A 12,183-nucleotide genomic window follows, 5' to 3' on the forward strand; every position below is an offset into this window, starting at 1 on the left:
TCCATTCTGGGTCTCAAGCCATCCAAAAAAACATGGAGAATCCACCACTTCCCTTGGCAGTTTGGTCCCATGGTTCTCACTTTAAAAAAAAAAAAAAAGTGCCGAATTTCTAATTGAAAGTGACGTCCTCAGCTGACGATATCCTCATTGACTTCAATGGAGCTAGATTGATTTAAACCTGAGAAGGATCTGTCCAAAGACCCCTAATACACTACAACCACCAGAGGCCTGTATGTTGTAAAATTTCTCACAGAACAGTCATCAGATGGTAAAATCTTTTATACCTTTATTGGTCTGAGTTAGATTTGATTTAGTCTCTTGGGTAGGGAAGGCTCCAGGTTTCATTATCATTCTGCTCAAGTCATCCACCCACTTTGATCTGCTATGTTGTTACCATAATTATCTGCATTACCATCCATTATCCCCATCAGCACAGCTTCAAGGATCAACTTTACAGAGTCAGCTAATCACCTAGAGTCATAATTAGAGCAGGGAAGATATTGCAAAAGACATTTAATAAATAGACATTTGAATTTTTAAAATTAATTTGCTTCAGCTGTGCTCATGTGCCTCGTGTATTTGCTTTTGGCAAATATTCTGGCAACTTAACTTACTGTCTGCAATGTTTGTGGAAACAGTAAGTTTGAAACTATCCTGGAGGATGCACCTGAGAAGAAAAATTGGCATTCATAATGGGGAGTGTTCTCACCAGAAACCTGACAGGAAGGGTTATACTTATCCAAACTAGTCTTGTGGTCCAGATGCTGGGTTGTAATTAAAAAGACTTGGGTTTGGTTCCTGGTAATACCACAGATCACCTGTGTGACCCTGGGCAAGGCTGGTAATCTCTCCGATTCAAAATCCTGGGGCAGTGCAGTTACCTCTACTCAGGGCTTGTGGCAAAGTCTAGGCTTAAACTGTATGGCAGAGCCACTGGACAAATAATGTGTGGATTGCCCCCTCTTAGGCCAGACTCATCCTATAGAAAAAGCTTTCCCCGCCTCCTAATTACTCTACAAGCTGTTCCATTCCCAGGCTACGATCAGGCCAAAGATTCTCTGCGAGGTTGACTCCAGCTTCTACTGCCCCTCCCCTGAAGATATTCTGAACAGCAGCTGTGGGAGAGCACCCTGTACTGTTCACACAGAGCACTATGTCTTACGCGGCGCTCTGGGCGAGCGCTGCGCAGGGGAGCTTGTAGGACTGAAAGTTGCTGCTTTTCTTGTTTTCTCTGTCTCCCTTTGTTTCTTGATCCTTTTCCTTGTTCTCCCTTTCCCTCGTTATATCCTTTTCCTTTTTTACCTTTGCCTCATCATGTTTTCTTTTCCTGTCTCTCCCCCATTGCTCCCCCTCCTCCTTGTTCAGGTCTGTCAGTCTTCCTCTTCACATTAAAGCAATGGGAGCTTGTATTCAACAATTAAATGATTCCTTTATCCCAACATATAGGGCAGTAACCAGAGCGAGCGGCCTGCTGCAGTTCCCTGATCTATCCCTGCAGACCAGAGCCCCACCTTCCAAGATGGAATATGAGCTTTGGTCTCTGTAGACACACCCTATATTCCTACACAGCAACAGCCTCCTCCACATACCTCAGCCAACTTTCATCTCTCTCTGATGTTCTCCCACTTCAGTTTCTCCCTCCTAATCTCTCTTACCTTTGTCCTGGGCTGTGAGCCAAGTGCCTCAAGCCTGATAGTAAAAACTCCAAAGGGACTGTGTAGAATAGAGTACAACCCCCATTTACCAACGATGGTTTTGGAGACATCACAAGTCTTCAGCTCCATGGAGGTATGGATAAGCAGAGGACTTTCTGGGTAACTGATTCGTGCCTGGAGACATATGGGGTAATTTCACTCATGCAGATTTACACCACTTTATCAATGTAAACTATCGTTGATTATTAGTGTTCAAGGGATTTTCAAAAGTGACTAAAGAGAACATTTTCAAAAACGCCTAAGTGACTTAGGAGCCTAAATCCCAAAACATTGGGACTTAGAAGCTTAAGTCTCATTGAAAGTCATTGGGACTTAGATACCAAAGTGCCTAAGTTACTTTTGAAAATGGGACTTAGGAGCCTGTCAGGTACTTTTGAAAATTATGCCATTGAAAGTCACTTAGGGTACTTGTGATCCAAGGCATTTAGATGCTTTTGAAAATCCTACCCTTGAAGAATATAGTTGTCAATAGGTCCTACGGGACTGATTTTGAAAGAACTCAGCCACCCACATTTGGGGCCAGATTTTCAAAAGAGCTCAGCTCCCTTTTAGGTGCCCAACTGAAGTAACCAGACTTTCGGAAACACTCAGCAGTTCCCGTTCTTCCCCCTTGGGCGGGGAAGATTCACCATGGCCAGCAATGGTTGGCGAGTTCTTTTGAAAACCTGGTCTTAAATATATTTTGATCACTCATCTGCATCATTTCAGTCTCTTTACATGGACGCTGGGTCAGATTCGGAATCCCTTACTTACTACAGAAGTAGACCCACTGACGTTAATGGGAGCAGAGTTAGGTCAGCGCTGGATATTTCAGAAAAATCCCTCCTTACCTACTGTATGACAGAAACTCAGATTTCAGATATTGATTTTTTTTTTGGACAAATTGCTAGCGAAGAAGGATTGTACAGGTGAGTCTCATCTTACGCGGGGGTTCCGTTCCGCGGTTAGCGCATAAAGCGAAAACCGCGTATAGTCAAAATTACATTGAGTTGAATGGCGGGCGGAATTGCCCGCACTACAGGTACAGTATTAAAATTGTTATTTTTCCTCTTTTTTTTTTCTTTGCCGACCGCGTAAAGCTGAAATCGCACATGTTAAATGCACGTAAGATGTGACAGACCTGTATGACGAGAATATTTTTGAGCAATGAAGCCATGTGAGAAATTCATGATCCTTGCACAGACAACTTGCAAACAGAAAAGGGGCAAAATTAATCAAATTACTCCTACTTCTGGATACTGGTCAAAAACTGTCCATCAAAACTGTTTCTTGACAGAAAAAACAGGCTTTTTGACTAAACCAATTTGTGTGTGTGTGTGTGTGTGTGTGTGTGTGTGTGTGTGTGTGTGTGTGTGTGTGTGTGTGTGTGTGTGTGTGAGAGAGAGAGAGAGAGAGAGAAAAAAGTGCCTACTTTCCATTGGGGGGGGGGGAAATGATTTTCATTGAAAAACCAAATGCCCCAAAACTAAAAAAGCCAAAACCTAAAATATTTGGATATGCTGTTGCAGTGCCCCATGTGACATGTAGTTTGCTGTCCTCATGTCCCATTCTCATCTCTGGAGTGGGCTCCCCAGCTGGACGACATCTCTCCTGTTGTACTGTCTCCCCTCTCTAAGAGGGGAGATTCTTATGCATCATGGGAGATGTAGTCTGACCAAGAAGACCAACCTATAGAATGAGAGTATGAGGCACATAAACTACAACTCCCATAAGGCACCAAAGCAGCATTTCTGAATAGAAATATTTTGGGTTTGGGCAGAAATTCTTTGGTTTTCAGCTGAAATTGTTTGATACACCTCTACCCCGATATAACGCGGCCCGATATAACACGAATTCAGATATAACGCGGTAAAGCAGTGCTCGGTGGGGGGGGGCTGCGCACATCAGCGGATCAAAGCAAGTTCGATATAACGCGGTTTCACCTATAACACGGTAAGATTTTTTGGCTCCTGAGGACAGTGTTATATCGAGGTAGAGGTGTATTTGAATTTTCACACCAAAAAAAACGGATTTTTTTCTGACCAGATCTAACTATGAACTCTATAGCCTTCTCTAATGTTTTCACATGGGTATTACTGCCACACATGGCATAAAGTAATAGAGCCATTTGATAAGATACATTTTAATGTGTATTTTTAGTCATTTGGATGCTTCCTAGGAATCCACCTTCATCAGATATAAATCGATCATTCTTAACCTCAAAACAGCTTCAAACAGCATCCACCGAAGATAAATACATACATGCACCCACAGAGCTATAAATACAAAACACCTGCCACGTCAATGTTTTCTTCTTTCTTCTTTCTCCAGATGTGGAATTCCTCCACCCACCTCCCAGGTAAAAGGTTTTCTATTTAGTGACTCATCAAGGGCAGGTGAGCTTTATGAGCTACAACTTCAAAAGTGACCAGTGATTTCGGGCTTCCTCCTTTTTGGCTGCCCAGCATGAGACATGGGAGGGGGGGTGAGTGCTCACCCCATCTCATTACATAAATAAAAGGAAGTATTTCTTCACACATTCCACAGTCAACCTGTGGAACTCCTTGCCACAGGATGTTGTGAAGGCCAAGACCATAACAGGGTTCAGAAAAGAACTAGATAAATTCATGGAGGATAGGTCCATCAATGGCTATTAGCCAGGATGGGCAGGAATGGTGTCCCTAGCCTCTGTTTGCCAGAAGCTGGGAATGAGCGACAGGGGATGGATCATTTGACGATTACCTCTTCTGTTCATTCCCTCTGGGGCACCTGGCACTAGCCACTGTTGGAAGACAGGATACTGGGCTAGATGGACCTTTGGTCTGACCCAGTAGGGCAATTCTTATGTTCATGCTATGTGGTTACAGCTTGATTTATCCTGGTAGTGCTTAATCACTCAGCTGAAAGCACTTGTATAACCGCATACACAGTGCCACAGAAGAATACACAGAGCAGTATGATGCGCTCCCAAGAATTATTAGAACGAAGTAAAATGGAATAATGGTCAATACAGAACTGAGCCAGGCTTAACGTATTTCAACAGGAAACAAAGAAAGCACTGTTTTAATCTGCGCTGTTAGGGCTTGCCTTTAGGTACATAGGAAAAATGTTTACTAAATAACTCAAATACTTAGCAGTGAGCTACATTTTTATTTCAAGCTGAATTAGCTGCAAGCATGCACATGCACAAAAAAAAAAAAAAAAAGGTGAGCAAAGGGCCAAACTGTTGAGGGTATCAAATCATTCGGCCGGGCTTTTGGGAAACAAAATCTTCCATTTTCAAAGAGTGGATCCTTTTTAAATAAAAAGCTTCCCTATTTCCAACAATTGTGTCTCAGTTCCCATCATTGGGGCATTGTTGGGATGTGACAGTAAGGCTAGGGAAGCCCCAGGCAGGGTTGAAAAACACAGAAGGGACAAAGGCTGCTTAAAGCGATCTTTTCCCACCTCCGTTCCTGGTCTGAGTACAGCTTAGCCAGGGCCCTGTGTGGTGTTGTTCCCTTGTGCACCACGTCAAACTAGATTCTCAGTAACTCAACCCAGCTAGCCGCTGGCTTATGCTCCCTTCTGGGGCCTGTCTATCTCAGAAGGCTGGCCGGGCCTACAGGTGTTAAAAGATCAGCTTCTACTATGGAGCCAAATTCAACTTGGCACTTATTGCAGTGTTTTGCAGGGGTCAGTGTTTGCATTCCTTGCATGTCCTACTACCAATTATCTCCAGGGCAGAAAACAGCGGTCAGCGTGAAGGACAACATGCTGCTTAATCTCCCAACATTTACTACTTTATACACTCTCCCTTTTATTAATTAATGTTATTAATTACATTAAGAGCCAAATAGTCCTTCCTTACTCACAGAGAGCTCCCATTGACTGCAACTCGCAATTGGCCCATCAAAGGTACCTCCAGTCTGAAAAGTGACTATGTGATCTGAAAGGCGGCCATGTTCTCGCTTACTCGGAAAATCTGCCCTCTGTGGGTATTCAAAGACTTTTCTGCTCAATGTCGCATCTAAGATCAAGTTCTTTTGCTGTTAGTGCTGCAGTACTAACACAGATCTGAAAGTGAGCTGGATTCTATCCTCTCTTGTGCATCCTCATCAGAATAGTTGGCTAAATTCCTATCAGCTACACCTGTTATTATCTACATTCTGGTAGCTCCTGAAGGCACCAACCAAGATCAGGGAACTCTCTTGCTAAGCACTGTATAAACATGCAGGAAGAGACAGTCCCTGCCCCAAAGAGGGTTTACAATCTAATAGACCAGAAGTTCTCAAACCAGGGGGAAGCTCCCCCCGCCCCACCCGGGCAGGGGGGACATGGAATGTATGGGGGAGGGGGGACGTGAGAAGATTTAGGAAAAAATAAAAAAACCTACTGCGCATATTTTACCCCCAGCAATGAATCACTAGCAAAGCTGAATCCTTTTGTCAAAATGCAGGGTTCTGTCAAAATGAACCCTGCATTTTGACAGATTTCTGTTAAGCTTGCCCAGCATTATACAGAGTCGTTGCCATCTGTACGTTCATCCATTTGTTACGACGCAGTGTGCACATTTAATTGGGAGTGTGGCGCACAATCGCAGTTTTGCTTTTGTTCTTATGACAATGGATCGTTGGCTCATTCGTGCAACAGAAAGAAAAAACCCAACTCAAGTGAAAAACAAAGAAGCCAAAACAGATTTAAGTGAAGCAAAGGCACCGCATAGATCGGTTATGTATTTGTGTGGAAGGGGCGTAAACTACTATAGACCCAAAGAAAGGGGGTGTGATCAAATACGTTTGAGAACCGCCGTAATAGACAAAGGATAGCACTGGCTCAGAGAGATGTATTGACTCACTGAAGGTCATAGGGAACCTAGATGTTCTAGATCACAATCTAGTGGCCCATTTCTGGATCATGCTATCCCTCTGCAGGTCCATTTTAGAAAATGGCAGACGCAGCAAGCCACTGATCATACGAGTAAAGGTTTGCAGGACAGAAGCCTAAAAGTGGGTTCAAACACCCCACTGGGTCCCAATTCCTCTGGGACTTTCGTTTTCCACCGAGGAGGGAGAGTATGCTATGCCAGCCCTTTAGACGATACAGTGCAAAAGTACTGCTTTTACACATCCACATTTCAGAGAAGAGCTACCCTTTCCATAGAGTTTCTTTGCAAAGTGGTCTCAGTTCATACGGGACCTGATCCGAAGCCAATGAGGGTTTTTTCCATTTCCTTCAATGGGCTCTGGATCAGGGTCAGAATTTAGACAGAGTAGAAAAAAACCTGAATCTTACCATTGTGCATTGGTACAGGTTTTTCTGGAGGAAGCACATAGAAAAGAGAAGTTTCTCGAAAGACTGAGCGAAGATGATCAAAGATGCCTTCCTCCAAGTCAATGGGAGTCGGGTGTTTTGCAAATCTCCTCCGTCAGTCACAGAAAAAGACACTTGCAGCAGAACTTCGGGGATGCTGTATTTGCCACTCTCAGTAGTCTGTTATTTGACATGAGTTATAGGGAAAAAAATGGTTCTGTGTATAAATGAAAAATCAGTTGAATGTGCATTTTAGGCATATTTGTACAGATTTGTATAAGGCAATCCAAATACTAAGGAAAAGAGGAAGTGTACTTTAATGTACAGGAGGTAAAACAAACATCAGTCTTTTCTGGTACAAAAGCATCTGTGGCACATTGTCAGCTTTTCAACATTTACAGTATGCTCTGCACAATAGCTGCTTAATACCCTGGCTTGTAGTCAAAACCACCATCTATCCACAGTTCTTAAAAAAAGAACTTCCTTTGCCCTCTGCTCATAGATAATATAGTAAGGCTTTTCTACCTATTGCCATCATAGAACAAAGCTGGCCTGTTTCCCCGGGGAAACTATGCATTTCTGCGGGCATCCGTTGAACCTTTTGGTGAAAGTGAGACCTTTTCGGGTATGTCTGCACTGAAGAATTAACTCTAGCAACCGGATCTAAGCCCCAGGACTAGCCTAGCTGGGGTGTGAGCAGCCCCACTGCAAAGCCCTACCTGATTTACTATGTCCTCACTGATGCTGCGCTCTGCCACATGTGTAGCTAGCACTTCTGGGGGCATATCTTGTGGTTCTTTGCAGTGCAGTAAAGTGAGGCGCTCTATGATTCTTTGCAAGTGAATTGTGAGAGCACCTGTCTGTCTTTCCGGACTCACAGGGGAATTGTGGGAAAGCACAGGTGGATGATCAGCACTTGAGTGATTTAGTTTGAATCCTCACCGCATGATGGGCAGGTTACCAATGAAGGAGAACGCTGGTTCTAACCCATTGCTCCAGCAGTGCCAGCTAGTCTAGGGTTAAAGCTCCACCACACTACTGTGAAAGGTTTGTGTGTGTGGATGGGAGAGGGATTAGTAGCAACACCCTCACGAGAGCCCAGGCTAATACTACAGTGAAGACACACCCTGAGGGTCAGACAGGGCCAGCTCCAGCATTTCTGCTGCCCCAAGCAAAAAAAAAAAAAAAAAAAAGCCACGATCGCGACCAGCGGCGGCAATTGGGGGAAAAAAAAAAAAAGCCGCGATCGGCGGCGGCAGTTCGGCGGCAGGTCCTTCGCTCCTAGAGGGAGCGAGGGACCTGCCGCCCCTGAATTGCCGCACGTGCCACCCCTCTCCCTTGGCCACCCCAAGCACCTGCTTGTTAAGCTGGTGCCTGGAGCCGGCCCTGGGGTCAGAGTTCCAATGATAAGAGAACTCGGGTGCTTCAAAGCTTGCAAAATGACATTTAATTTATGACGGGATTAAGTAAGAGGAAAGCATATCATCTTTCTGGCAGCAAGGCTAGCTGATGAGCTAAGAGCTGTGAATGCCCACGCAATCTGCAGACCTGAAGCAAAGCTTGGTGCAGCTCCAGAGCTTGTCTCTTTCAGCAACAGAAGTTGGTCGAATCAAAGAGATTTCCTCACCCAACTTGTCTCACGCAATCTGTAGCCGTTAAAGTGGCTGTTAAAGCAAACAGTCACCTGTGGCCCTGCGCAAAAAGGAAGCTTCAACTATCTCCTCAAATCCTTCTTTTAACTCTATCCATTCGAATGATTCTCATTCATTCCAAATCGACAACCACCACCACCAAAATGACAGAAGCAGAATTTCTCACTAGTGCTTCACCGTCTTGAATACAAACCCTCCTTGGAATCTCTTCTAGCCAAGCCAAACGTTTCACAGTTCTATAATAATCTGTATGTGTTTTCATCGAGATGTCAGCCTCAGCCTCTTTTTGGAAAGCTCCTCCTTCTTGCAGGCCTGAAAACAAGTACACAGGGACACCAAATGCCAAGGTTCACTAGCCCTTGGTTAATCTTTAACCCTTCTGGGCTGTTTGAATTGATGGGAGAGGAAGGATGGTCTTCTGCATAAGATCCATAAGTTCCAAGGCCAGAAGGGACCATTGTGATCATTTTATGTAACCTCCTGTATACCACAGGCCTCAGAACGTCCCCAAACTAATTCCTAGAGCAGATCTTTTAGCAAAACACCCAATCTTGATTTTAAAATGGTCAGTGATGGAGAAGCCACCTTGGCAAGTTGTTCCAAAGGGTAATTACCCTGACTGCTAAAATTGAATGCCTTATTTCCAGTCTGAATGTCAACCTCCAGCTCTTGGATCGTGTTTTACCTTTGTCTGCCAGACTGAAGAACCCATCATCAAATATTTGTTCCCCATGTAGGTACTCACAGACTAATCAAGTCACCCCTTCACCTTGTCTTTGTTAAGCTAAGTAGACTGGGCTCCTTGAGTCTACCACAATAAGGCGGAACTAGGGCCCAGCAGAACTAGGTTCAATTCCCAGCTCTGCCACAGATGGCCTGTTTGGCCCCGGCCAGTCACTTAACCTCTCTCTGCCTCCGTTCACCATCTGTAAAACAGACCTTGTTGCAGTGCCACCTTAAGAATGCTAATCCATAAAGGTAGCTGAAAGTACAGGTATGTTTCTGCCTTACATTGTCTGTTCAAATTCCCTTGGTGTTTGACAGTCAGTGGAATGGGCAAAGACATGAAGTGCAGATATACAGAGAATAGCCTTCAACAATGCCACAGCCCTCAATCTGTCTGCTAACTCCTAGAATGCCTCAACTCACCCTCCACTTTGCTAACACTTAAGGATCTGGTACATTAATATTTTTGCATATAGTTCCTCCTTGCTTCCTCGAGAGAGTTGGAACTAAGGATCTGATGTTGTTGGCCTCTCGTTAGTTATCCCACCAATACCTATACAATCACCAGAGAGTCACAAGCATAAATACGATAAACATGACAAATCCCATCAGGTAACAAACCCTGAAAGGCATCACATCTTCCACCTCAAACGCCTGGGGAAGAAGTGGCAGCCCGGCCTATTCCTAAAACAACCCAGATGTTCTGGGAAGCTGGTTGCAAATAGAGGCTGTTTCTCACTTAATGCCACATCTTCAGCAGGTATCAATTGGCATTGACCTCAGTGAGAAGACACCATAGATTTGAAATTCCCAGAAGCAAGCCCTGACACTAATGCTAAAGAGGGAATGAACCCAGGCTAGCGTTCACCTTACTGCCCAAGCACGACTACCTTGTGGCAAAGTCTTTATTGCTGGCAATGGCAGTTGGATGGAGAAAAATGAAGCTAGAACTATTTTACGCAGCACTGGAACCGGAGTGAGCAGTAACACTGGTGTCCGTTTACCTGGAAAGATATGGTAGTGTCCTTTTTCAGCGATGGCAAGCTGGCCTCCTGCGAGATTAAACACCACCAGATAAAAGAATTCTTGTTGTTTTTTTGAGGTGCTGCCAGTGTTATCAAAAATTAAATACAAGGTGAGATAGAAAGCTCCGTACCTCAACTGGGTTCAACTGGGTCAAAGCTTTGGGAAGCTCAAATGTTTCCTTCTCAGCAAAAAAAAAAAAAAAAAGCTCCCAGGCAAGAAACTGAGTCTGACACTCGTTTTCATTCTGCCGGCAGTCAAGGGAGAACAGTACCAGGCAACAACGCAAAGTACCGACCACCTCCCAACACCCCAGTCATATCAGAGGTTGGGTACGGAAGGATAAGAATTGGCTCACATGCTTTCTCATCTTCACTCTAGCTGGGATTTTCAAAGCTACCTAAAAGGAGCTAGGCATCCAGGTTTAATTGAATTTGACCTTTGAAAATCTCCGTCTCTACTCTAAAGGCACTTTGAAAATGAGGGCTTATCTATACTAGAAATGCTAGAGCGGCACAGTTGCAGCGCAGACACTTACCTCAGCAGCAGACGGGGTTCTTCTGTCATTGTAGTAAATCCACCTCTCCTAGAGTTGGTAGCTAGGCTGACAGAAGAATTCTTTGGTTCACCTAGCAGTGTCTGCACTGGGGTGTAGGTCCCCTTAACTATGTCGCACAGGGCATGACATGTTTGAAATAGAGCATTTCTCTTAGAAAAACCATCCAATTTTGATTTGAAACTTGCCAGTAATGGAGAATTCACCACAACCCTTGGGAAATTGTTCTAGTTTTCCCATCTCTCAATAATGTACGCCTTATCCCCAGTCTGAATTGGTCTAATTTCAACTTCCAATCATCACCAATACGAACTTGTACCATCACAGCCCAGTTTGGCGCCAGTGAAGATTTGTGTGAAACTGGGCCTAAAGTCAGGAGTGACTACGGATAAAGATGACACCAGGAGAGGCGTTAGCTTGTATAGTAGGACTGAGATTCACTTCCTGACTTGAAAGGTGTGTGTGTCTGGTTGTTATAAGTAATAAGCCCAGGTTCTCATGCAATGGTGAAAGTCACCAGAATTAGGAAAATCCAAACATTAAGGTTCCATCAGCAACGTTATACAAGCTGTGTATTTTACGCTACTATTACAACAAACAGCAATATGTCGAGCTACATTTTTCACCAGGAAAAAACAAACAGAAAATAAGTGCAACGTGGCTAAGCTGATGTATCTACTGGAACCTTAAATTCCGCATTTCCTGACTTGGACTCCACAGTTTATAGATCCAAAAGCACACAGTGTTGGCTTAACTCTTCTCCCTTTTGAAGTCAATGGTAAAACTCTTATGGATGTCAGTGGGATCTGTTAGGCCAGTGCTGAATGCTTTGGAAAATCCAACCCTGCAACCTGAATGATTCTTTTCTTTGTTGAGGTTTTTTAAAGATTAAAAGAAAAGACAGTCTTAAGAGCAGCACAACTCTTCAGATGCCTCGAATTCTCATGCTTGAGCTACTTCACATGATGAAGCAGACATCTTTTTAACTGCTCTACAAATTTAAGGTAGCACAAACACATTAGGTCTTAATCCACTTCTCAGTGACGTCAATGGAAAGACTCTTCCCTTCAAAGGGCATGGGATTGAGCCCCTAAACCACCTCATAACAGGAGAATTTTTAAATGGCTGAAGAGATTTTGCTCAAAGTTTCCAGAAATATTGACTTTTGTACAAAGACTAAGCATGTCCCCAGAAAGTGATGTTTCCCCTCAGAAAATGATGAGTATATAAAACACTGGGT

This window comes from Emys orbicularis, chromosome 3, assembly GCF_028017835.1.
Source record: "Emys orbicularis isolate rEmyOrb1 chromosome 3, rEmyOrb1.hap1, whole genome shotgun sequence".
Classification (NCBI taxonomy): domain Eukaryota; kingdom Metazoa; phylum Chordata; order Testudines; family Emydidae; genus Emys; species Emys orbicularis.